At 40.4% G+C, this 25,354-nt stretch overlaps 1 long non-coding RNA gene across 1 annotated transcript in view; it reads left to right on the forward strand.

Moving 5' to 3' along the window:
• The first annotated feature begins 2,014 nt into the window (after nucleotides 1–2,014).
• LOC115154298 (uncharacterized) overlaps nucleotides 2,015–25,354 on the forward strand; it is a 33,990-nt gene continuing 10,650 nt past the window's right edge. Inside the window, exons 1-4 of the long non-coding RNA XR_003867862.1 lie at nucleotides 2,015–2,278; nucleotides 2,930–3,015; nucleotides 5,154–5,228; nucleotides 21,080–21,261. This is a non-coding gene — a long non-coding RNA (uncharacterized LOC115154298). The remainder of the gene's footprint in view (nucleotides 2,279–2,929; nucleotides 3,016–5,153; nucleotides 5,229–21,079; nucleotides 21,262–25,354) is intronic.

Consider the following 25,354-nt stretch of genomic DNA (forward strand, 5'->3'; position numbering starts at 1 on the left):
GAATGGCCTAGTCAAAGCTCAGACCTTAATCAAATTGAGAATCTGTGGTATGCCTTAAAGATTGCTGTACAGAACCCATCCAACTTGAAGGAGCCCGAAGGAGCTGGAGCACAATTGCCTTGAAGAATGGGCAAAAATCCCAGTGGCTAGATTTTCCAAGCTTATAGAGACATACCCCAAGAGACTTGCAGCTGTAATTGCTGCAAAAGGAGGCTCTACAAAGTATTGGCTTTAGGGGGGGGGGGGGGGGGTGAATAGTTCTGCACGCTCAAGTTTTCTTTTTTTTTTGTCTTATTTCTTGTTTGTTTTACAATAAATAATATGTTGTATCTTCAAAGTGGTAGGCATGTTGTGTAAATCAAATGATAAACCCCCCCCAAAAAAATCTATTTTAATTACAGGTTGTAAGGCAACAAAATAGGGAAAATGCCAAGGGGGTAATACTTTCGCAAGTCACTGTATATACTATATTCTTCTGTATTCTAGTCAGTGCCACTCCGACATTGCTCATCTTAAAAATCCTTCTTTAACCGGTCTCCACCCCTTCATCTACAATGATTGAAGTGGATTTAACAAGTGACATAAATAAGGGATTATAGCTTTCACCTGGATTCACCTGGTCAGTCTATGTAATGGAAAGTACAGGTGTTCCTAATATTACACATGGTTTGCTGATGCTATGTATTGGTCAATGATGCTATGTATTGGTCAATGAGAGGCTTTGAAGACACAAGTCAGTCATATTGGTAATCCTCAGAAGGAGCAGTCCCCCATAGGAATTAATGCGATTCTACAGTATTTAAATTAAAATCAAGGACAAAATTACATGCATTTAAGTATTTTTGTTGTAGTGGGGACAGTAAGATTAGTACTATATAAAAATATCTACTTAAAGGAAAATATATATATATTCATTTTTATTTGTGTGTTTAGCTCACATATAATTTAAACGTATGCTTTAAGGTGTCTGTAATAGAATACACCTGGCAAAAACGAATGTAGACATTAAAGCTGGGATATGCGAAATGTGAAATAGCGCCAATGGTCGATCCAGGCGCATTTGTTACTGTTTTTGTTTTGTTTTTGAAAAGGAGGAGCTGATTATCCAGCAACGTAATAAAACAAAGTTGTAGTACATACTCTGCTATTCCATTGTGCGTGCAATGATGTCCGAGGGAATTAAACAGTGTTCGTTGTTTCAAGTAACGCCTTTATTGTTGTAATATCGCAAACGGATTTGGCAGTTTCAACGCAACGAATTCCAACTTTAATAAATGCATTTCTATAGCTTCCAAACTTTTTTTAACAATGGTGGGAGAGTACCAAAATGGAGGCGCGGTCTCTTCAAAACAACGCCCCCTGTGCCGTCAGTCATCTAGTGTATGTATAATCACTGGATATAAGTAATTTGTGTCAATATGTTTTTTATGTCTGCCTTTAACTGTTTCCCTATAAATGGGCCTAGAACCTGTGACTTTGAATAGATGTTACTTCCACATTGGGCCACACATATCCAAAACCATCACAGCATCAGGCAATTCTTAGGAGCCAAACAGCTTCTACAAACACAAAAACAAATCAAATCAATATGTCAGGATGTTCCGGGACACCCTCTATTGGGTTTGTCAATAATAAAACGTTTACCTTCATGATAAGCTGTGTGTGAAAGTATGTTACAGAAATGATAACTGTTTGGGAACAATTGGTCTGTCTGCTGGCTGAATTATTGCATATAACATTTGCATTACGCCTACATCAACCTAACAGTTGTGGATTCATTCTGTATAGGTGCACTACATTGACAAATCTACAAGACACTTTATTTAACAAAAGATGGGCTAAGTGCTTTGGCAGTTTTCACATTCATGCTATTTTCAAATTCCCAGACTATTGATTCATTTTCACCCCCAACACGCGGGCACCAGGATTTTCACTATGGCCTTTTGTCATTGGATGCCAGGTTCAGATTCACAATCCCATTGGCTCTCTGGCTGTCAGTCTGAAATGTTGATGATTTTTGCGCGGGTCGTGAACGCGCAACACAGACAGGAACGTAACTGCTCTGAGACTGTCTGGAGTCTGTCTGAAACTGATAAAATTGGAGATGGAGTTAAGGCTCTAGCTATGTAAATTGATAAGAAATCATGAATTCGAAATGGGAATTTACAGTCACTCAACAATGCTAGCGATTGAATTACGACGCAATACAAATCAATATTTAGGCTCATGCTTTGAAAGTTTTTTCAATGTTTATCATCAGACAATTCATTATGCACAGGTAAGACTACCGTCTGTAGCTCGCGATACTATTTTATATAAGCTTACTAAATGCTGTTATTCATTGCTGTTAAAAATGTATATGTTATTATGATAAATATTGGAAATGTGTTATTGTAACATAAAAGTAACCAACATTACATGCTGTTAAAGTTGACGTCATTGCTGTTAATTCGTTGATATAACGCTGCATGCGTTATGCGATGTGAATGATGCTCTGTACAGACATACGCAATTGTTGCTTTTGGGAATATGTAGCCTATCTATCCCCCATTCTTCGTCCTGTAGCCTACTTTGTGAATGTGCGCAGGCAACGCATCTTTGCTCTCGTGAATACCGTTATTCATAATAACCCTTTGAGCACCTCACGAGAGTGGCGCGTACCTGTTGAGCATCTTCAGAGGATGATGATAGCTTTTTGGAAAATGTTATCAGTGTGATATACCCTGATGTTACGCCAAACTAGCATATTAGTCATTTGTTGTTTTTGGATGAGGAAACATTTACAACTTTGAATTAATTTGAATTAATTTAGTGTAGCTGCACTGAGCGTGTGTATATGACCACAAGAGCCGTTGTTGGCACGTAGAAAAATAGTTTACACGTAGGTTTTCTAGTTTTGTTTGTTTTCTAGTGTGCTCTTCCCCCGCAGGTATGATCTTCTTCGGTTCTGAAAAGAAGCCTATCAGCTGAAGTTTAAGCGTAACGTGGCATTTCAATGGAGCAATTATTTGAAAGGTTGGTTCTGGTTGAAAAGTAAATAAGAGGTATTGTAAAAATGGCGTCTACCTGTTTAGGTAAGGCAGGATAGCGCCTAACCCAAAAAGTAAATGATATCTATTGCTCAAAGAGATCTTAGTCATGGATTGGAAGTTGGAACTGTGTCAAAACACGAGTAACAGTTAGGACTTTTCTTTATTCACACAGTCAATGTATATAGGTAACAAGTTGTTACTTCAGGTAGGGAGGGCCATGTAGCCCTGAAGATGAACCAAAACGTCATAAGTCTCAGGCTGTAGGTTTATTAGTCGTTTAGTTTACTGCACCTCACAAAGGTGGTTGATTACTGGTCATTCACTGGATTTGGCATAGGACACTAGAATTACTTGCATTTTAGTTGAAGAGAAGCCATTCAAAATGGTTGTATAAGACACAAAATAAATCGTGTAGCCTGAAACGTTTACATGGTAGATTTTTCCATTACACATACAATTAACTTCTAAGAAATTGTCTTTAGATACAAAGGTTCTCTATGCTTTTTTTTGTTTGTTGCCTCAGTCAGAGATTAATCTTTGCATGTGAAATAGACACCTTTGCTTTGTCTTGTAGTTGTATGAAGGCACTAGTCTGGTCTGACAGGGCAAGATGGCGGCTGTTGAAGTCTCAAAGCATTGTTATGCCCCATCGCCTATTGATTCTTTGGCTAGTTGATGAATGTGATGAGACAAATCTTGGACAGAATAGTATAACACGGTTATCCGCGTTAGATTAGAGAAATCATAGATTTATTTGGTACTGCTAAATCTAAAGTGAGCTTTCATTGCACCAAAACTGCTTTTTGTTTATGTGTTAAGTAAACAATTGTTCTGGGCATTGTTATCCAATATTCTTCCCACATCACCCCTGTTTTTGATATGCATATGATATGAATTATCTCAGTGTCTGGTTTTGTTTAAGTCAAAATATCCATAGTATTCAGTCTCACGCCTCTCGTCGTCACAGTAGAAGGGAGTGAAAGAGTTCAGAAAATGAGCAGGGCAGCCTGGAACATTGAGATCTCGCCGGCACACCCATCACAATTTTCCTAATGGCTCAAAATGACTCATGTCAGTATGGTTTGACATAACTAATGCAAGTGATAGACAAGTCTTCGATGCAGACTCTTTGACGTGCCAAATGTGGTTAATGGACACAAGATTTCATAGCCTACATTTAATACAGTAAAAACTGTACAAAAACCACAAATGATCAGAATGAGTTCTAATGTCTAGTTAATGATGCACAGTAGTAGACCACTAGAGCTCTTCTTTAGACAGGCCTAATCAGAGAGATGCTGATGGATGCAAGGCCACTTTGGGTGCTGTTCAACAGCCCTCTGGGTGCAGTCTGACAGTACATGTTATTTCCGCTCGGTGGCTCTGTGATGTTTATCTGTGACTCTTATCACTGACCGGCCTGGACAGATCACTTAATTATCACCTGTTAAAGCTTGCTTTGTGTATATGCTGTCAGACCTTGTCCTCACTGAGCCCTCATCATACTCCTTAATGGTTTTTGAAAGGTTTTAGATTGTTTTCATTGTAGCCTAACTTGGGAAGTGTGCAGCCACGCTTAAACACGCCAGCTCCTTTGATCTTTTCAGGTGTGTCCCTAACCTGACCTGTAATGGTTGACATGTACGATATTCCAATTGCAATTAGAGAGGGAGAAAAAATAGCAAACCGTGCCCATGGTGCTATTAGTCTGTCTGCAAGCGTTTTCATGATGGTCCAGCAGAGCTGGTTTAAATTCAAAACCATACAATTTGTGTACGATGACAATGCAATAAAATAGGCCTCTTTTGGGAAATCCCTGCCATGCTCTTCAACACACACACATACACACACACACACACACACACACACACACACACACACACACACACACACACACACACACAAACACACATATATATTCAATTATGACTCTCAAATTGTTTTCATTTTTTTCGGTTGCACTTTACTGAAAGCAGCCCATACATTATGCCGTTATAATGCTTAAGAACATGTCAGTGGCACTTAAAACAGGCTCTGTCCTTAATCCTATATCAAGCATGGATTATTATTTCGTTTTTCATGTTAGCAGCATATTTAGATGTTTGTTGTCTTTGTTTACAGGGGGCCCTTATGACACCTTGAACCCTGTCGATAACCCCCCATGTGTGTAGTGATGACACTTTTCCAGGGATGATGGTAAGATTCTTGTTGACCTGTTTTTCGCTAAAGCACATTTGAGCATGATGCAAGGAGAGAAGAGAAATGCTAGGAATGCTGTAAGGTTTTGGGTAAAGAGAGAAAGTGTTATCGCCTTGGGGGAACATGAGTTTGCTGCATGGACTAATATTAACAGAAAATGAGTAGTAGCTTGCATCGTCAAATCTGATGTGATGCTGAGAAATGGCACATTGCACTCAGCACTGCAGTCCAATCATTTTCAGCAATCTTTTCTAATAAACTCAGATTCTTGATCTCTTCATAAGATAATAAAAAAATGTGGATCTGAAGTCGGATAACTTTTCACCGAAGGCTTTTAGCTGGGAAAAAATACTGACGTATATCTCAGAATAATTTTACTACTCTGCTATTGGTTCCCTTTTGCTTGCCTCACTCTAGTGGCCGAAGTCACAATTTATGGTCTAGCATCATGGAACTTCCCAGAGAGAATGGTGGTTCATCTTTCATGTAAAGCCGTTTGATATTTTATCTAAACATGTCTTGGGGTATCTCTGTGCTCATACAATATATTACTTTAGGTTAAGTTCGGTAATTTCATCTTTGAGCAGTGCACCACACAACAGCTACTCCAGCCAATGCTGCTTTCTAAATGGCTGGTTGTTTTTCCTATTCTGACTACGTAATGACGCTGCACTCTGGAAACAGGGCGTTTCCTTTGACATTGGTCTGGCATATTTTTGAATCAAGGCTCAAGGCCTTCGCTGTATTTTAAGGGGTCTCCTGGCAGTCTGCCAGAATATGGGCCCACTTTCCTCGTCCCCCATGGCTGCACAAGATCATGAGTCTTTGCACAGCTGTACTCTTTGCTGGTCTTAGCTGTTGAAATCTCAAGGCCAGCAGCCTCCATTTTATGCTAGCGAAGGGGAAAGAGTTTGCGCTCCAGTGTAGCTACTGGAACAGGTTAATTGAAAATGCAGCGTGTATAGGAATCAGGGCGATTTGTACTAAAATACGGTTTCCCGTCAATCTGCATAAATGTTATCATACAACATTATCCGTTTGTCAAATAAGATAAAATAAAATAGTTGACTGTTCTCAGCAGAGACTGTATATTATTTAACATTTGACCGCGATCCAAGATGTTCTATGATATTTTTTTATTTTTTACATGTAAAATAAATGTTTATGTAAAATAAAAACATTTCACAATATAAAAAATATATATAGTTTTCAGGTTAATTTTAACTGGTTATCTGTTGTTTTGTCCTAAAATAAAAATGGAACCTTGATAAATACAGATAGTGGGAAATATGTAGGCCTATATATGACCTCATTTCAAAACGTACCAAGTCGTGTTATTTTTAGTATCAAATATTATCAGATGGTGCTTATATAATACATATAAAAAATACAAAATAAAATCGTAGATTTGCAAACAAATATTATTCACTTTTTCGTGAACTTGAAGAATTGCAATCAAATTAGATTTACACAAATAAGGATACATACCACATTGTATAATATTGACTGATTATTGTAAAATATGATAGAATGACGTTACTTGACAATTTAATGTCTTTGTATTTTTGTTGTTTGTTTTTGCAATTTCACGTCGTTATTTGGCTGGTTTTTAAACAAAAACTACAAAACCATTTTGTACTGTACATGGTTTGCGGTCTAATATTGTATATTTTAGCGTTCATTTTGTGTAACCCATTGAAATATTTATTGCGATTGTACACCCATCATTACTGCAAAACTCAAACGGTATATATGGGTATATTATGAATATTCTTTTGCAATAAAGGTAACTTTCAACTAACGTTTCAATCAATTATTATACTATAATAGAATGGATGTTACATGAGGAATGAATTAACAAATAAACTCACCCCCTGAAGTGGACATTCGCAACTAAACCTTTAAACCGATAAGACTTTATGGTGTTGGCCTTCGAATGCATTAGGTTTTGGAATAATATTTGATGTTTTATACTTCCCCACGTTATTTTTAAATTGCTTGAATTCACATTCACTTGTAATACGTTTTCTATATACTATTTGTCAACATACTTTTGAACAATCAAATAATTATCAAGTCTTAAAAAAACGTATCCTCTGTAAGTGAGAAAAAAAATACTCATAAACTGTAAATGTCCTTACATTGAAATGTCTCTCTCTGTCCTGTGTATAGTCTGGTTGAAAGTATTTAACATGTTCCCATATAGTAAAAAACTGTAGCTACAAACTCCACGTATGACGAGTGACTTAATCTTTTGAATTGTGGGGCATAGATGACTGGTGCCTCTTACTTTCACTCTCTGAATGCTGGTCTTGGTCTACTGTAAAAAAGAAAAAAAAAATTTGTGAAGGCCGAACTGGGTTTCTATACCACATAACACAAGAATGTCTGTCAGTGACGTGTTGAGCTGCCATGCTACTCCCTCGTCACAAAGGTAGAAAGAGTGAAAGAGGACTGTGGGTTTGTGTGTGTGTTGTGGTGTGGTGTGGAGAGGGGTGTTGGGGAGCTTTGAGGGCTGGTGGTGGGGTAGGAGAATCAAGCTTTAGCTTAATGTCAGGTTGTCTGCACTATAGTCCTGGATTTTCACTGTTCTCTCAAACTTCTTGACCTTCAGGGTGAGACAAAGCGAAGCCCAACACAGTTGAGCTGAGTTTTCTGCAGTGAGATTTCTCGGGTACATTGGGGTTTGGAACACATGGGATTAGATTCATCTACATTTTCTATTTGGTAATGACCCCAGCAGGCATTATAGATCATTTTACATTGATGGTTGTGGCTGAAGTATTACATAACAACCAAAAACATGAAGATCTCCCAAAGTTTTAAACAAGGCACTGTATGACTGAGCTTTAGTAAAAATTGTGAAAATATATATTTTTGTACCGTACACACATAGTACATAGAATAAAGGCTGCTTAGTTTAAAGTTCATTCTGCTGAAGAATATGAATACTTTATTTTGTGATACTCTTATTATTATGAATACTCTAAGGTTCTAAGTAATTTCTGACTGTGTAAAAAAAAAAACACGAGCATTACCTTCTAGGCAGCTGCGATAGTCGAAAGTGTGTTTGTTTCGATATAAGAAAATGTGTTTTGTAGTTTAAGATAACAACCTAGCTACCATTTAGCAGATGCTCTAATCCAGAGTGAACAGTACCTTCGTCTTTACTGTTGTCTAAAGGACTATCCATATAGGGCTATGGGTATGAAGAAGAGACATATCCCCTGACCTTATATTAGCATTTGTTTGTGTTTCATGTCCAAATCAGGGATAATTACTTTATTTGGCGGAGGGGGGATGCTAAAAAGTAAGTATTTGGAGACACTGGTCAGGTAAACAAAACCAAAGTATGTAATTGTGGTCTTGTCCATAGACTGCTCACATGGTAAGGAAACCAATAAGTATTTTTGTCATTTGAGTGAACTATCCATTTTTAAAGTCTTGATATCTAGCACACTTTGTTACTCAATGTTTCTTCTGACATTGTAATGAAGACATTGTAATAATGCTGTATCATGTTTGTACAGTACAGTACACATTTCATGCTACTCATCCTTTCAAGTCTGGTATGTGTGTACCAGGATCCTGTGCGAACTTCTCAGCCATAAAGCCTACCTTGACGAGGATTGGCTTTCCCCTCACAAACAAAGGGATCTTCAGACAGAAAAGATTAGCTGGACAAAAAATATCAATGCCAATGAAAACATGGAGTAAACATCAGATTACACTCTTAGAAAAAAAGGTGTTACTTAGAACCTAAAAGGGTTCTTCGGCTGTCCCCATAGGAGAACCCTTTGAAGAACCCTTGTTGGCTCCAGAGTAGAACCCATTTGTTTCCAGGCAGAACCATGTTGGGCTCCATGTACTGTAGGACCCTTTCCACAGAGGGAACCCAAAATGGTTCTACCTGGAACAGCCAAAGAACCATTTTGGAAGCCGTTTTTTCAAAGAGTGTACTAATGGAAGTAAAGTTTTGAACATGTAGTAGGTGAATGGCTCTGTGAGCATGTCAAGTGGACTGCTTGGTTTTTGTCTGGGAGCTGTTTATTTTGAATGGTAACCAAGTGAATGGTTTGTTTCAGATATTGACTGCGGTGCTCAGTCTGAATGCTAAGTGATTTCCCATGTTCAACCGTTCTAGATGCAGCTGCTAGTTTTAGGATGTGCATACACAGCATGTCCTTTTCCACCCAGCTGCGTAACAATGACAGCTCCAGCAATTTCCCTTGTTTTCATTTGACTGCAAATCCTTCAGCCACTGCCTTTTACATGGGGTTTACTCGTATATAAAACTCTTCATAACACTTATGAAAAAGCGGTAGGGGTGGGTGAGCAACGTCTGACTTCTAACTGCAACCTCTAGCCTTGAAGACAGCCCTTACAGAAAAAAACACATGCATTTCAAATGATCACGTGATCTTATGTGAAGTTAATGTGACAACATGTAAAAGCAACATGTGATAAAATGAAACTACACGTGAAAACATATGAGCATGTGAAAACATGATCTTGTGAAATAAATTTGACAACGTGGGGATGTAAAATTTCAACATGTGATGCAATGAAACTGCACATGATAACATTTGAACGTTTTTTAAGTGAAAGTGCAGATTCGATTTTCACATGTCTATTTCACATGTGAAATGCAACATGGCGCCGGAACGGCACTGAAGGGCTCTATCGGCTCTTAACCAACCATGCTATTTTTTTTCTCGTTGTTCGTAACTTGTTTTGTACATAATGTTACTACTACCGTCTCTTATGACCGAAAAGAGCTTCTGGACATCAGAACTGCGATTGCTCACCTCAAACTGGACAAGGAGTTCTTCAATGAGTCGGACGGGAGGGATATAATACAAACACCCGACCGGGCCCATATTCCTGTTATTCGCTGGAGAAGGAAACAGAGGTTTCGCGGAAGGAGATCAGGGTGCCTTGTGTGGGATTAACTGAGACATGGCTGAACGACGACATTAAGAACATACAGCATACAGACATTAAGAACATACACTCCATCAGCAGGACAGAACAGCAGCCTCTGGTAAGACATGGGGCGGGGGCCTATGCATTTATGTAAACAACAGCTGGTGCACAATATCTAAGGAAGTCTCAAGGTTTTGCTCGCCTGAGGTAGAGTATCTCATGATAAGCTGTAGACCACACGATCTACCTAGAGAGTTTTCATCTGTATTTTTCGTAACTGTCTACATACCACCACAGACCAATGCTGGCACTAAAGCTGCACTCAATGAGCTGTATACCGCCATAAGCAAACAGGAAAACGCTCATCCAGAGGAAGTGCTCCTAGTGGCTGGGGACTTTAATGCAGGGAAACTTAAATCAGTTTTACCTAATATCTATCAGCATGTTAAATGTGCAACCAGAGGGAAAACAATTCTAGACCACCTTTACTCCACACACAGAGACGCGTACAAAGCTCTCCCTCGCCCTCCATTTGGCAAATCTGACCATAACTCTATCCTCCTGATTCCTGCTTACAAGCAAAAATTAAAGCAGGAAATACCAGTGACTCGGTCTATAAAAAAGTGGTCAGGTCAAGCAGATGCTAAACTACAGGACTGTTTTGCTAGCACAGACTGGAATATGTTCCGGGATTCTTCCGATGGCATTGAGGAGTACACTATATCAGTCACTGGCTTTATCAATACGTGCATTGAGGACGTCGTCCCCACAGTGATCGTATGTACATACCCCAACCGGAAACCATGGATTACAGGCAACATTCGCAATGAGCTAAATGGTAGAGCAGCCGCTTTCAAGGAGCGGGACTCTAACCCGGAAGCTTATAAGAAATCCCGCTATGCCCTCCGACGAACCATCAAACAAGCAAAGCGTCAATACAGGACTAAGATTGAATTGTGCTACACTGGCTCCGACTCTTGTCGGATGTGGCAGAGCCTGCAAACTATTACAGACTACAAAGGGAAGCACAGCCAAGAGCTGCCCAGTGACACAAGCCTACCAGACGAGTTAAATAACTTCTATGCTCGCTTCAAGGCAAGTAACAATGAAACATGCATGAGAGCATCAGCTGTTCCAGATGACTGTGTGATCATGCTTTCCGCAGCCGATGTGAGTAAGACCTTTAAACAGGTTAACATTCACAAGGCCGCAGGGCCAGACAGATTACCAGGACGTGCGCTCCTAGCATGAGCTGACCAACTGGCAAGTGTCTTCACTGACATTTTCAACCTCTCCCTGTCTGAGTCTATAATACCATCATGTTTCAAGCAGACCACAGTAGTCCCTGTGCCCAAGAACACTAAAGTAACCTGCCTAAATGACTACCGACCCGTTGCACTCACGTCTGTAGCCATGAAATGCTTCGAAAGGCTGGTCATGGCTCACATCAACACCATTATCCCAGAAACCCTAGACCCACTCCAATTTGCATACCGCACCAACAGATCCACAGATGATGCAATCTCTATTGCACTCCACACTGCCCTTTCAAACCTGGACAAAAGGAACACCTATGTGAGAATGTTATTCATTGACGACAGCTCAGCGTTCAACACCATAGTGCCCTCAAAGCTTATCATTAAGCTAAGGACCCTAGGATTAAACACCTCCCTCTGCAACTGGATCCTGGACTTCCCTCAGGGGTGCATGCTCAGTCCCCTCCTGTACTCCCTGTTCAATCATGACTGCACGGCTAGGCATGACTCCAACACCATCATTAAGTTTGCTGATGACACAACAGTGGTAGGCCTGATCACCGACAATGATGAGACAGCCTATAGGGAGGAGGTCAGAGACCTGACCATGTGGTGCAAGGATAACAACCTCTCCCTCAACGTGATCAAGACAAAGGAGATGATTGTGGACTACAGGAAAAGGAGGACAGAGCACGCCCCCATTCTCATCAACGGGGCTTTAGTGGAGCAGGTTGAGAGCTTCAAGTTCCTTGGTGTCCACATCACCAACAAGCTAACATTGTCCAAGCACACCAAGACAGTCGTGAAGAGGGCACGACAAAACCTATTTTGCGAAAAGATTTGGCATGGGTCCTCAGATCCTCAAAAGGTTTTACAGCTGCACCATCGATACCATCCTGACTGGTTGCATCACTGCCTGGTATTGCAACTGCTCGGCCTCCGACTGCAGGAAACTACAGAGGGTAGTGCGTACGGCCCAGTACATCACCGGGGCCATCCCCCCCCCCCCCGATGCTACTCTCTGTTATTATGTATGCATAGTCACTTAAATAACTCTACCTACATGTACATATTACCTCAACACCGGTGCCCCGCACATTGACTCTGTACCGGTACCCCCTGTATATAGCCCCACTATTGTTATTTACTGCTGCTCTTTAATCGTTTTTTATTCCTATCTTTTTTGGCGGGTCTTTTCTTAAAACTGCATTGTTGGTTAAGGGCTTGTAAGTAAGCATTTCACTGTAAGGTCTACACCTGTTGTATTTGGCGCATGTGACAAATAACATTTGATTTGATATTTCACGTGTTTGTAAAGGGAAGCAATGAAATGGTATGGGGGTTTTAATGAAAGTGGTACGCTGTTCAGCTAAAATATTGTAAACATCTTCAATCAATCTGATTCCATTTGACGTTATCACTTAGTGCAGACTTTTCAATATGACCCAACCTGGGATTTGAAATCACAACCTCTGGATTTGGGGTGCCCTGATCTTTCTGCTGGGCCAAAGAGTATGTAGCCTTCTCAGAAGGCATCTGCAATGTCATTAGCTATAATAAATCTCTGCATTTAGCAAAAGAGTTCCCTCTGGGGGCCTCCCGAGTGGCACAGCGGTCTAAGGCACTGCATCGCATTGCTAGAGGCGTCACTACAGACCCTTGTGGCAGGTTGGGCGCCTGCAGGCTGACCGCCTGCAGGCTGACCTCGGTCGTCAGTTGAACAGTGTTTCCTCTGACACATTGGTGTGGCTGGCTTCCGGGTTAAGTGGGTGGGTGTTAAGAAGTGTGGTTTGGTGGGTCATGTTTCGGAGGACGCATGACTCGACCTTCGCCTCCCGAGCCCGTTGGGGAGTTGCAGTGATGAGACAAGATCAACATTGGGGAGAAAAAGGGGGTAAAATACCCCCAAACATATATCTAAAAATGTAAGTTCCCTCTGCACTGCTATTTTAGTTAATCAGTTAATCTGACTATTCTCTCATCATTGATTTAATTTACTTATTTCAGCAATTTCAGGGTTTTCTGTATAGTTGTCTAATGTTGGTGGGACATATTATTCTGTTTTAATGTTACACCTCACTATGATAAATATAATAGTTTTTCTTGAGTGTATTTTTAACAAAGCTGAGATTTAATTGGAATTCCAAAGTGTTGGAATACAGGTGAAATCGGTTATTGACACAGACATGGTAGCATGGCAGGAATATCAGAATGCCATCAACCAAGAGGTTGTGAGTTCAAATCCCAGGTGAGAACCTGTTGAATAATAAATGTACATAACATAATCATGTGTGTAAAATATGTAAGTTGAGAACACTGCGACTGCGTGATGTTCCGGGGACATCCTAACGACTCATTTTTGTTTGCAGGGCATCACCTGTGGAATCTCGTGAAAAATATCCACATGAAATACCATGTCACGTGAAGTCTTCCAAAACCATGATTTCACATGTGAAAGATTGTGATCATGTGAAATATCATTACATGTGCAAAACATGTTAACATTTCACGTGAAATCATGTGTTTTCTCCATAAGGATGTCCAGATTGAATAGAGACTGTGGCTGGAAACTTTTGTCCAGGGATGGCATCTCATATTAAACACATTTTTCTTTCCTATTATGTATCACTTTCATCGTAAGATACAGTATTACACATTCATACCATGCTGCTGCCCTGGTTATTTATTTTCTTGAGTATTCTTGGGTGAATTGACCAATGGTATAGATGGGCAGGGGTTGCTTCCATGCTAACCCGTTGTTGTTGCTTTGTTCAGAGGAAAAATGGAAGGTGTTTAATAAAAGAGGGACATTAGAGAAGTGTATTCATATCTGGAGTTGGCAGTTGGCAGAATAATGAAATGGACTCTTTATTCCTCTCTTCCTCTCTGTCTTCGCTCTTTCTCATTTATCTTACTACACATTTGGTTGAGCGCTTCTTGTACTACCTGTACTTCTTGACTGACCATTAGTCAGCTGAGTTAATTGATAGTTCATGACAATCTCCCTAAAGGAAATGAAATACGTAGCCTAGCGTATCACCTGCGTAGTTAAGATATCGACCATCCTGGAGTATTTTTTCCTGCACGCTTCCTCGTATGCATGGCAGTTTTCGTCCTGAGGGTGTGTTAACGTTTTTTCTTGATTAGAGGCTCATTCTGTTCACCTGGAATACCTGCACTCTCTCCTTCAGCACTGTGACCTTTCATGAATTAAGACGCCCAGGCAGTGGAGTTAGAACCAGTCTACCCCGCGGTTCCTCATAGCTACCATAACTAATTAGTAAAGCTCACCTCTCTCAAAGGTGGAAGAAATTATTTCTAGTACAGGGAGGGTGGGGGTTGGAGGGTAAATACTCACCTACTGCAAACCATGAAAATCCACGTCAGTCAGGAGACCTTTAGGGTAGATTTCATATCTCACTGAGTGCGAGCTAGCATGCCTTTGGCCTATTTCATATATTTGTCTCCACAGAAGTAAAAATGAGAAAAGGGGAAATGCAGACTGCACCATGTCTTTCCTCCTGTCACACAAGGGTGTGGAAAGGTCAGGCCTAATGAAGTCAGAGGTGTGACCCCTGGTATTCAGGGATGGTGCGCTTGCCCCCACTCCACCTCGCCCCACCAGCCATGTGGGTTAATCCCCATTTGATCCTAATTGATAGGCAATAACACAATCCTTATCCAGGAGCTGTTTTGTCTTCCGCAGCCCAACGTGAGTGTCGGTGACACAAAGTGTGAAAGCGCTAAACCAAATGTGAAATTGATATTTTTCATGTTTGTGTGCTTAAACCCTGCTGTTTTTTTAAAAATAGACATTTACAAAGTGTTGTGTTCAGTTTGTGTCATCTGAGGCTCTTAGCAGGGCTTACAACCGTGACCTCCAGGATCCCTCATTGACCTCAATGGTAACGTTTGTTTTGACTTGACCTCTTTCATCTACAACACCATCTTAAGGACGGTTGTACAGCTGTAAACTGTGGGCTAATTACTTATCATTTCAAAAATACACTGCTTGGTTGCCCCTATCACTTCAATTGATTGTTCGCTAGCGGTGGCTAAAGTTAGCTGAAGTTTGTAGAGGCTATTTAGAGAACTGAACCATGGATTACAGTTTCTGTTGGCCGATAGACTTCTTTCATGATGATGAATCATTTAACATCCAGTTGTAAAATACTGAACTTCCCCTTTAAACAAAGTTTTTAATGAGTTGATGTCTTTGGCTGGATTTTAAAGAATCACTTAAAAATGGGGGAAGCATGAATACCATATTATATTCACTGTTACATAGGCCCTCATTTGTCAAACAATCATAACCTCAAACATGAATACACAGCGAATATCATTTTCATGGAATTATCAATATTAACCGGATCTTACTGTACAATAACATTTTGTGTCACATACAGTATGCAAATGTCTGGTGGTGAACATGCAGTGTTCCGTGACATTTGTGACTGAGCAGTATATTTGGGTGACTGTCATCTCAAATCAAGGGGCACAATTAACGATGGGTTTATGTTTTATGTCAAGTCTTGTGCATATTACAAAGAAGTCTGGTTTATCAACCAGGAAACAAATATAGTGTAAGCTCATATCAGTAGAATACTGCAGTTTGATGAGTCTAATGTGGAGTTTATGTTTGCTTCCCCATTTCAACCATTTTCAGAAACCTCTATCTAGTAGCTTTACTCCCCCTTTAATCATTTTGCATGTTTTTTTTCTTCAGTGCGCTCATTGTTAAAGACTTTGGGCACTTTCATTAACTTCAGGACTGTGGATAAACAGTGATGCCAAGGAAACCGCAAGCTATGTTTTTGGGTAGCTGTTATGCATGGGCAACTCGCGTCACACCAGGCTACAATAAAGTTTAGCATATTTCAACTAGAAAGCTTTTATCACTGTTTGTATGATTTACTTTTATCAGAAATTGTGTGTAACAAAAAGAAAAGCAGTTTTCAGATGTGTTTCGTCAATAAAGCCCCAGGTTTTTTAAATGTTGTTGGGGAAAACAAAAGGGGAGGTTAGACTGCCATTTCTGCAAGTCTCCTTCAACTAGCACAAATAAGCAGGCTGTTTCAGCAGTGTGCTCAGCAGTGTGCAACAGCACACTTTGGCTGAGAAATGCCAGGTGTCGTGTCTGTTCTTGTTCGTTTCACACGGTGACTCGAGTCCCTCCCTGGAACGCCATTCGCAGGTCTCTGTAGGATTGGAAGTTGTTTTCAGTTTGTTTGTTACCAGAAGTAATGGGGAACCATAAGACCCGATAACATCATTTGTTGCTCGGAAAACATTCGTATGAAACAAACACTAATTACGAAGCCAAAATACTGTGGAGTGGGACTGTGCTTATATACTCCATTTGACTGCAGACACCTGCCCTCTTCATGCCACGCTCCCTCAAGTTGTCCCAAAACAGTCGAAGTGAACTGAGTCAGTCTCAGACATCCATCTGTAGACCCCACCCTTACCCTGCAGACAGACAGACACGCCCTGCAGACAGACACACACACACACACAATCGAGATGAAATCATAACAGCAATATCACAATGCCGTTTGGCCTTAAAGTATAATTGTCAGAGAAACAAGTAATTAAAAGTGATTACAGTTCGGGAGGAACTGATTATCATGGATTCAAAGTCTTATTGTTTGGCACACGCTCAGTTCTACCTGGAGGATTATTTGAACCATGTAAAAAGTAATTGTCTAAATATTGCTTGTGTATAATCTTATCATGATGCCTGTAGATGCCCGATGATGATAGTTATGTAATTGGCATGTTTTCTAAAATGTCCCTCAATGGCTGGATTTGTTTTCTTTCTAGTCATGGACAACAACATTTGATGAGTTCTCTTGAGATAATTGCAACATGCAAGAATTTTCTGCCTCTGTAACGATAGATATAGAGACCAGTTTCTGTCCAGAGTCTTTTCAAAGATGGCTGTCCGTTCCTCCAATGGGAATACAATGGATAAGTTATTGAGGGGCCTCCTCTCTTTAAGGATGGCTGGCCGGTTGGATCCTCTTGTTCTCGCATTGTACCATGTCCGGAGAGATGCCCTTCAAATCCCTCACACTGGCCAAGAAAAGACATGGGCCTGTCATTGCTGAGGTAGGAGCTGAACATGTTACTATCACCTTCAGATCAACTAGAGATCATTTTGACATTAACTCTCTCCTTTCTACACCATTTGTCAATTCAAAGTAATACATTTCCCCCCCCCCCCGATGAATTATGAATTAAAATGTGTGGTTATTAACAGATGGCTTAAGAATGGTGCTCAATAGCCACATTCCGATTGTTGTTGTTTTCTGCGGTTATGCAGCAAAAATCCATATTTGCATAAATCCTTCAACATGGTTATAGCCCACACTGGCTTTATTTGTAGATGCAGATTGGGTCCCAATCTCTGAGCTGAATGTGTGAGGCTTTACTGTATGTTTGCTTATCTGTCCAGCCATCCAATCTATTCAAATAGGATCCCTTTAATTAAAGGGAGGCGCGGCACGCCAGGCTTATTCTCTTCCAGGGACCTTTTCTCTTATTTTGGGGACCAGATGGTGGAGGGGCACGGAAGCTCCCCTTTTGTGTGGACGGCCCCTGTGAAAAGAGCCTCTCCTCCCTAATGTAATCAGTGGCACCGGAAGGGTCCATTCTGGGCTGTGAAAGGAGACAATTGGGTCTGGACACGTCCAGATTACAGAAACGCAGAGTTCATCGGCCGACCCTGCCCCCTTTGACCAGGGCTATGGCACGGAGGAGCGTCAGCTTTGATCAGTGGAGGGTGGAGGGCACTGATCCGACCTGCCCTCTTTACCCTGTACTTGGCTGCTCCTGACACCTTCTTCCGGAAAGAGCCAGGGGGATTGGCCTGTGGTGGTGGGGCATCATGACCTGTCTAGACACTGTCACATGTTGCTGTGGTGTTGCCAAGGGGAAATTATGAACTCTGACCTTAAATGTAGTTGGTTAAGAGTTACTGGTCATCTAAAGGGATGGGTTTTTTGGGGTGGGGGGAGGATGTGACCCACATAATACACAGTCTTCTGGAAATGATCACTAGGTTGAATGCATTGACAAAAGTTTTCCTGAAGTTTCATTTTATTTGTTTTTGTTTAATTCATTTTGTATAAGTCTGAGCAGGAAATGCTACATAACATTGAAGGGCACAATGGCATGGTACATATGTGGCGCTAACTGCTCTGACAAACAAACACATTTCTTTATTTCATTTGTTTGTTATCAGATTATACCTTCTCACTTGGGGATGTTTGTGGAAGCATGATTGTCTTTATGTGGTACGGGGACCCAGCATTGCAGATGATCTACATGGGAGCATTTCTTCTGGATTTTCAGTATTTTACAGTTGGGACATCAAATTTCATAAAGTTTTCAGTAAGTAATCTTTGAAATATTTTTCAGATAAATGCATTATTTTGGTTATGTGTAAAATAACCCAACATACTTTTATTCCAGTATTTGAGTAATTTGTGAAGTTTTTCAATAATTGTATGTACTAAGTAATACAGGGTAATATAATGTAAAAAAAAAACATTTGAACAAAGCTTCTTACATTTACATTACATTTAAGTCATTTAGCAGACGCTCTTATCCAGAGCGACTTACAAATTCTTAATAGACTCAAAGGCATTGCATTGTTTTTGTGCAAATTGACTCTGAAAAGGAGTGTAACTATAGCTTGTATGGAATATTGCAAGGCCACTTCTATTCTTATATTGAGGGACATAAATTGCTGTATCATGTCAAGAGATATCCATTAGGTTTGTTGACAGTTCTGACAGTTTAGCCACCCACTCGAATATATGAGAACAGAATTTATCAAATCTTGTCAAATAATTAAGTTATTACAATATATTTATTGATTCAATGTATAATAGAACTGTTAATAAATGGTCAATAAAGCGTGTCTACGTAGTTTGTCTACTTCTGTTGTTCCTTGATAAAAATAAACAAATCTGCGGCCTACTATTCACATTTTTTTCCAATATCCAAGAAGGAAAACTCATTGTTTCGTTAGTACATTAACGTTAACATTTTTGTAATTTCATATACTCTCTTATCCAGAGTGAATTACAGTACTGGTTCCCCGTGGGAATCAAACCCAAAACCCTGGCGTTGCAAGCGCCATGCTCTACCAACTGAATCACACGGGACACACATCGTACCGTTATTTATTTTGAGTTTGTGATGACCAGTGCCTATTCACTAGCACACATCCAGCTGCAGGAAACGGTGGTTGTTGTTCCTGTGGACCACTGGGTGTAGTGATTCTTCCATCATGGCCGCTGCTGCCACCCCGCCCTCACGTCTGCCACTCAGCAGTAAAATGGCAGCATGGGTGAGACAGGAGTGGTGATGTGCTCACCACTCCTATATGGCTGCTGTGGCACACTCCACTGAACCATAACCCTTTCCGTTCACCACACCGAGCTTAGGGGCTCTCTATACGTCTTTAGGTGGTTTTATTAAACTGTTCAAACACGGTGACGTATGAGGGCGAGTTATTATATGAGTGTGTGCTTAGGGAAAGAATAATTGCATAGGACAGCACAGGTAGAAGGTGCTACTAATACAGATGATGGGTAGCCTAGCCTACCACCATTTTCTCCGTGACTGTAGCCACAGGAATGGTCGACAGTGCAAGCCGTTCAGACACTCTCAATGATAGAATTGATGTTGATTCGCCATGGTAATGTGTGGCAGACCACACACTAGAAGTATAAGGATCTGGATTGGCGAGTAGTGTTATTTGCAAAAAGGACTTTACAGTGGCAGTTTTTGTATTTGTCTGGCAAGTAACTAAGTAACTAGGAACAGTGGGCAAAACTGGTTCAAATTAGGTATTTAAAACCAGTTTTGCTCACTGGGATACAGTAAACGGTACATCATGCTGTGAGGCTTATCTTCGTGCATTGATACGTTTTTGTTATCGGCAGTTATCAAATGAGAGATGGAGCCAAGTTCTAATGCCCAATTTCACCAGCTCCTCTACTGAGCATAGAGAAGCCTTTATGGTGATCTATGTCTCATCTACCAGTCAATGTACACAGTAAAAGGGCAAACGGATTTAGTTACATAATCATATTTTATTCCTCTTGCGTAACACGTCTGCGCTGTTTTTCTGCAGTATCATGTCTCCAATGATGCTTCTCGTCACCATAGAACACTGCGTCATTTGTTCTTCCAGAATTGTACTGTACTCAGAAGTAGAATCTGTTTTTGTGGCATAGGAAGGGCATTGAGTGGTCTGAAACATGGTTACCCTTACATTTGTGTCAAATGGGTGAATATATAATTTTGGTTTATTGTGGTGATTATATGCCATTGATGCCAAATGTTGTTTTACAGAATACGATAACAAATCCCATTGCAGTACTCTTATCTGTTAGCTTCTGCCCCAGCAACTTTGAATGTAGCCTAATTCAGAGGTCATTCTTTACAATCTGTTGATGAACACCAATTTGGTACTTTTCATGATAAATGAATTGTTGTGATGCAGTATACAGCACTTTGCCATCCAATCTACACACAATACATAAGAAAAGATAGATTGGATCATACGAAACAGTGGTCAAATTAGGCACCCCTGGTAAAAAGGTAATCTCATTGGTTCACAATGTATATTTGTGTCTTTTTTTTGTTCAGTGTGAGAGGAGGATGGCTGTGCTGTGCACCACGAAGAAGATGTCATGCTGAGGATGGGTTTCTGCACTGATGTTTTTGGTGTGATGTAGCAGCGGCTCTCTCACTGTGTCTCTGTTGCCCATGATGCGTAACCATAGAGAGTGATTGACAGTGTGGTCCCTACACAGCAAAGGGGGCCTGAGGTGAGTAGGATGTGCCCTTGGCCCTGCCTGTCTGGCTGCCTTTGTTTCTCCCAGCAACATGGATACATATTACAAAGGACAGATATTATGGATGTGGATGTCTGCATCCAGCCAAAATGTTAGACAAATTCTGTTTTGGGGGTATAGAAAAATAAGAAGGATGTTAATATGGTATGGACTATGAGAATCCTAAACCTCTCTCGTTTATTAGACGGCTTGGCCATATGAGAGATTGCTCATGACAGTACAGTATAGAAGAAAAATCATGTGCTGACTCCATTTCCAATGTTTATGATTTGCATGATGTTTCAGTCAGTGTTCCCAAAATGGTGGGTCAGACCCACTCACGTGCCGCGGCCAATTCTTACTAGGGAATGTTGCTTGTGGGGTCCTGAAAAAAATATTGAATGTCTGGAATTCACAGCAAAAAAAGTTTGGGAACTGTTCTAGTGTTGCCGAGTTCAACGTTTAGATTTCCACTGTGTTGAAAACTGCACCATGACCCAGTCAGTCTGTACTAGTCACAACTGAGGTTTATTGGTCAACTCCAAATGATAGACTATTAGGTTTAGACATGTCTGAGGTGTAATGAAAAATCTTACAGTGGAATGAACATCCTTTCATACTCTTCACTTCCTAATCTGTAATGTAAGTGAAATGTGAATATGCTATTCTATTCTAGAAACCTTGACATGAAATTTTAAAAGAAATCCCCTACACTGCTATTGTATTTCACTGCAGCCTTTATGAACATTTAACAGAAAGTTTTGATGTGGGTTGTTATGTCATATGTGGACTTAGAATTTACTTTCGGCATTTTAAGAAAAGTGTTTGTGCATGAAAATGAAGGAATTGAGGGAAATTGGAGCTAATGCTTTATTGGCGTTATGCCTTATAGTTGATGGAGTTGGAATTTGAGTGAATCTGAATATAAGTCATATTTCATGAAGTTGAGTTACTGCAATATACCACAGCCCTGTCAGTTCGAAAACATAACCATCAGAACTACTTGATTATTGATTATTCTCTTGCAGAGCTTAAGACAATTTCACTTCAGTTCTTGTCAGTTCAGGGAATTCAGTTTTAGAATAAAAATCTGCATAGATAATTTGAGACCATTTTCTCTGATCCCTACTTTTTTTATTAATCACCAACAATATCGTAGCATGGTGTTACTTTAGGGGTTTTTTTGCAAGCGAATCAAATCATCCATAAATTGAAATGAATTATATTTGGTATGCATCAATCAATCAGCAACGTTATTCAATTGGTTAGTTTAGTCCAGGAAGTGTTTTCAACAAGTTTGTAGATTCTGAAAATTCATGAGATATCTTTTTTTTAAAGACAAAAATGCCTCCTAGGTGAGAGATTGGGTAGGGTAACCTACAGCAGAAAGGGACATTGTATATCCTACATGATTATAACAGCCTAATGGAAGTGGAAAGGTCCCTAAAAACGTCTAGCATTACGATGAAAATGATCCCGTGCCTCTTTTTTCAAGGGGTCACTCAAACGCAGTGTGTGAAATGAGAGTTGCCTTCTGTGTGTCTTCTTAGAATGCATCCGCTTCTCATTGTCTGCCCAGTCAACTTCTGCAGGCCCCAGTGCCCTGAGTCTCATACATGAGAGATCAAGGGTTACCAAGGTGCTATTGAGAGAGAGAAGGGCTCAATACCAAAAGGAACAAACTGCACCACAAAATACTCATTTCCTTTGCATGTTAGGTGCCCTGGTGGGGATTCAGACAGGGTCACTGACACAACCGCTGGAGTTGCTGTTTGTCTCATCATTGTTCTTAATGAAAACGGACCCAGCTCTGTGTGTGCGTGTGTGCGCGCGCGCGTGTGTAGCTTGATAATGCATTGTGGTGGTTATCCATGTTGGACCTGACTATGGTCAAGCAGTGCCAGACAGAAGTACATCATTTAGAAAGGTAAGAGGTTCATCTGTCCACTCGGGTTCTCTCCACAAAGTCCAGTCACTGAGCTCTGGCATTAAGTTGTATTCTAACAAGATTAAAATATATTTGTCCTGGGGATTAGCACAGTTAGGTGCCCTTTTGCCTTCTTTTTGCAGTGGTGCGGTGACAGTGGGCTTTGATCTGCGTTGCATGGCAAGGGTCCTGGCTTGGGCCTGGCCATTCGAGTGCCTAGTGTGAAATTGGCCTGATGTCATCCCCGTTCTCCACCTTTTACATCTTTCACCAGTTTTAATTATGTTTCCGCCACAAAGCCCGGGCACCTCGGAGCAAATTCCACTCGGGCTATAGGAAGCATTTAGAAACTATGGTCAAATGTCACAGTAGGGGAGGGGGAGGGCATAGCAGGACGGGTTCCTTTGTAGAAGAGGTAGACAAGGGGCATTAATACTTTTCTGTTCTTTTTTCTTATTCTCGCTCTCTTTCTCTATCTCTCTCTGCCACCTAACTGCCCGTTGGCAGTGAACTTTTGAAAAGTCCTGTGAACTTTCAAAGCAATGACTTCTATTCTCCTTTAAAAAATAGATTTTTTAAAGAAAGCATTTTAAGGCCCACGTGTATGTTTGTACAGAAGTTGCTCACTCTTTCAGTTAACTGACCATTCATCGCAATGGTAACCAATAATGTTTTCTTTGGATAGCTAGCTCTTAAAATGTTACCTACGAAACCTCAATGTATTGTATCATGCATTATAACTCTGGTACAGTTCTCAAGTAAAACCACTATGGTTTCTAAACCATCATTTATGGTTTCCTTGAACGTTTATACAACAAGCAACGGTTTTAGGGCAGAGCAGTTTGTTATTTCTTTGAAGAGTGATGGGGTTTTTGATGTTGGGTTTGAAACTTGGGAAATGTTTATGAGAGGTTCCCATCGAAATGTTGCATAAAAAGGTGCAGGAGAGAGAGTGTGTGTGTGTGAGAGAGAGGGAGAACAGAGAGAGGAAGAAAGACGGGGGAGTGAGTTTGGGTGAGAAAGTACTGTGTGTAGAGAATGGGTTACTGTGGGCTGGGGGGAATTAGCCACCTGCAGCCATGACAGGAGGCTTTGACCTTCATTGGTTTCTCGCTCTCGCTCTCTCTCCATCTCTCTCTCTCTGTCTTTTATTCTTTCTCCTTCCCTTTCCCGCCTGGTCACAGAACCACAGACTCCTTTCAGAAGCAGTAAGTACTGACCGTGTGCGAGTGAGACACTGGCCTTTCTCCCATCATGCCAGTCAATGACTGTTATAGGCGTTGTGTTCAAAGACTAGCGGCACAAGTATGGAAATGCAGAGAAAGCATTGTATAAAAAAAATTAAAAATAGGAGGGAAAAAAAGTTAAATGCCTGGAAACGGTCACCGTCTAGCACTTTGCCTGGTGCATGTTCTTTTGTTTTGAAACTTTTGCTAACTTTTTTCGGTTGTGTACGGATCGGTAGAGCGAAGGTATCCATCCACAGACTCAGATTATGTTGGCCTGCAATTTGAATAACAAATGTTGTTTTTATTTACAGTGACTTGTCACAGTTTGCTGAATGTTCTCTTTCAGATAAACATTCTCTACACAGTTTGTAAGATATGGAATTATACAACTGCCATAAAATGTTTACAAGAAAACAATCCAAAAAGTACAAAGGAAGCTTTCCCACTGGGCACACACTGGTTGAATCAACCTTGTTTCCTCATCCTTTCAATGAAATTATGTTGAACCAACGTGGAATAGACGTTGAATTGACGTCTGTGCCCAGTGGGTTAGAATTTCTCTATTTGTTTTGCAAGCTATATGCTATTTGGGTAATTCATAGAAGATCTGGAAGTATGTAAAAAAAAAAAGTTTTTTATATTTTATCAATATCAATATTTTTGTGTCAAGGATGACATAAAACAAAATGATCCCCCAACAGTCCAAAGCTAGCTGTTTTGGTTATATTCTGACGATTTGATTGAATGAAGTCATAGGCTAGCTCATTGTCATTACAAATCCGTGTGATTTAAGGCCCATCTGAGTAGTATATGGGTTAATATGGAAATTTGGCAAGATTTGTCTCTGTTTGTCTTAGACCTTGAGAAAAGATATCCAATACATTTGATGCGTCTTTATTTTGTTCTATTTATGGGTAATGTTGTGATTATT

This window comes from Salmo trutta, chromosome 2, assembly GCF_901001165.1.
Source record: "Salmo trutta chromosome 2, fSalTru1.1, whole genome shotgun sequence".
NCBI classification, from domain to species: Eukaryota; Metazoa; Chordata; class Actinopteri; order Salmoniformes; family Salmonidae; genus Salmo; species Salmo trutta.